Raw genomic sequence first — 3,284 nt, forward strand, 5'->3', positions numbered from 1 at the left:
ACTACAATTGCTTTAAAATCCTTGTTAGATAAATTCCAACATCTGAATCATATCATATTGGTATCGGTTGATTTTTTTTTTTTTTTCTTATTTAGATTGGGGTTTTCCTGGTTTGGGATATGCTGAGTGATTTTCTATTGTATCCTAGATATTTGGGTAATTATGTTAGGAATCTCTTAATGCTATTTACATCTTCTATTATAGCAGGTAGGAGTCCTGTTTAGGTGTAGTGTATAAGTTTCTGCTTCTTTTATGGGTTTTATTTCCAATGACATTATAGTTTTCTGAGCCTTCACAATACTATTCTGGTCTGCTTGTTCTTTGGATGCTTCCAGGACTCCCACTCAATCCCTGCTAGTGTCTTCTGCAGTGTAGGAAGGTGCTTCCCTGGGCTGCACAGTGTTGCTGGACCACCTTCTGCAGAGGGGCAGGCAGACACTGCTGGGCCTGGGTCTCCTAATATCACTGGGTGGAGGACAGGGAGACATAGGGCTTCAATCCTGCTCTGAATGAACTGGGCCACCTGCTGGTACCCAGGTGTGGAGCTAGGGCTGAAGCTCCCCAGTAGGTCTCTACTAGGCTTCCCCTTCCCTGTCCTTTGGCAGAGAAAGCAAGCTTTTCTCCCTTCCTCTCTCCCTTCCTCCCTCCCTCCCTTTTTTCCTTCCTTCCTTTTTTCTTCCCTGTCTCTGTCTATTGGTGGTTCTGGGTTGCAGGCCTCTCCAGAGCCCAGTCGGGTGTAGGAGATGAAAAGAAAACCCAGGAAAGTCACCACATTGTTGTTCCTCAAGTCCTGAGATTTCCTAATCAATCCACCATCTTCTCTCCAGCTTTCAGAGTCCTTTTATCATTGTCTTTTTAATAAATTTCCAAGGTTTTAAGTTGTATTTAGAGTTGAGGAGGAGGGAAAAATGATTCTACATCATCTTGTTCTGAAACCACAAGCCTGACTTTTAAAGGAAGCAGTTTGAGACTGTATTCAAAGGGCAGGAAAAAAAAAAAGTCCATGTCGACTCCACCAGTTAGAGAAATGCTGCTTATTAGTTCTAAACTATATGATTCAAGAATGGGTTTTGTGCATATGTTGGTCTGTAGTTATTAAATAAGTCACCAAATGCTTTCATATTTTTGGACACATGATCCTGTGATTGGTGGCATAAATGGTGTAACCCTGGGTAAGTGGATGTAAAACTCTGATGGGTCACATGTCTTAAAGCACGTATGTTTTCAAACATACAATGGTAAAAGCACAATTGGCTAATGTTTAACATAGCTAAGCATTGCCTGTGAAGGACAGATGGTTATAATTTTCTTAAACCCATTTCCTTCAGGGAGTGGAGTGGATGGTAGAGAAGATTACAAATTTATGGATCAAGGATGGCGAACAGGATAACTCACTTGCCAGTTGTGCTCAGTTGAGACTGGATACTGTATCCTGAAAGATCCAAAGCAGTGCCTACATTCAGCAAGAGAGTACTGTGATCAGTTAGTGCTGTCTGCCACGGATATAAGAATGGTTGGTGGCAGCACATATGCCCCACCCGTCTAACATCCTTGACCTAGAAGAGCCCTCCAGAGCTCACATTCTCTCTGGTTGTAGACACAGGCAGAGAGCTTACCGGCATTTGAGGGCCCAAGGGGGGAAGAAAAGGTACATTTTGAGAGGTATGAAGTAAGCAGATTTCTTGGTGTGAGGCCCAGAGTGATGGACTTTTGCAAAAATTTTGCCCAGGGGGTCAGAACATGTGCTACTGGCTGGAATGGGACTGAGAACTGAATTTACACACATTCCACCAATATATATCTGTAAACAGGTGCTTTTTTTTTTTTTTTAAGTAAGACTTTTCTTTTTACGAACAGCAAAAACACTTTACAAATGACCTGTCTCTGGGGCCCTGTCCATTCTACTCACAGATTTTGTAGCAGCCAAACAGCTGTCAACACAGCTTGCCTTAGAGGGTGAGAAGGCTATTTTGACAGGAAATAAAGCAGGCATCACATTTTAATACCTTGCTTCACAATACACATGAAGGGAATGATTACTATTTCATCTGACAATTGTGCGAAAATATTAAGAAGCGGAAAATGTCTGTTGTAGTATGAAATATAAAAAAAAAATCATCTGTTATTCAACCACTGTGCTCCTACAATGGGAGAAAAACCACCCAGATGGGACTTCAGAGTTGGTGAGGATCTCCACCAAGGGGCCTCCCTAGGTGATTTTTCTGGAGTAATTTTAACTTATGTGTTTTTTGCCTGAGAGCTGAGTTTAGATCCTGGCTCTCCTGAATAATACACACAACTTGGCATATGCCATTCCACTTCAAAGGGCAGCTGCCCTCCCTGTGCCGGTTCTATGTGGAACAGCTCAAGACTAATTTCACTTGATAAGAATCCAGTACTTTGGAAGTGCAAAGAGGTCCTCATCCTTTTGCTAGAAAGGTCTGAAGAATGTGATCCTGTTAGGTGGACCTACCAGGTTCATGAGCTAGAAGGTGGCATAGGTATCCTTGTGTAAGAAGGCAAAAATGGAAATTTCTAAATGGGCAACAGATCTTCTCCCTGGTGCTTCACCCTTCACCTGGCCTCCTTTTTTTTCTCATGAGGAAAAGAGCTTGAAAATTTACACATGTAAGCAGCCTATTTTCAGTCTTAGAAGCTGCAACCACACTGCATATTATTGTAAATTCTAGCTGAGAACACATTCCTCACTTCTAAGTCCATAATTTAACAGGTAGCCTCAATTATGGGACCACAAAAGAAACAGGCAGTATAGTGATTGATGACCATCTCTGGTATTAGGAAGACCTGGGCTCAAATACAATGGCTCTGCCATTTTATTAAAGCTGTGTGAGCTTGAACGCATTATTTAAACTTTTTAGCCTTGTTCTTCTCGTTTGTATAATAGGGATGATAAGAATCCTACATCAGGGAATTCCCTGGTGGTCCAGCGGTTAGGACTCGGCGCTTTCACTGCGGTGGAGAGGGTTCAATCCTGGTGAGGAAACTAAGATCTCACAAGCCATGTGGTGCGGCCAAAAAAAAAAAAAAAAAAGAATCCTACATCATAGGCTTGGTGCATCTGTCAAAATCACGTATGTAAAGGCCTTAGCATTGCTCCTGGCACAGAATAAAGCTTTACATACATTGGCTATTAATAAGAAATACAATTCTCTGAAGCTGAGATATATCACAAATCCTGTGTGACACACATTAAGCACTTTTGCTCAGAGACAACCCATCAGGCCCACACTCAGAGTCTATGTACTTTGATTTTGATGGTCAGG

The sequence above is a fragment of the Tursiops truncatus genome, chromosome 20 (assembly GCF_011762595.2).
Source record: "Tursiops truncatus isolate mTurTru1 chromosome 20, mTurTru1.mat.Y, whole genome shotgun sequence".
NCBI classification, from domain to species: Eukaryota; Metazoa; Chordata; class Mammalia; order Artiodactyla; family Delphinidae; genus Tursiops; species Tursiops truncatus.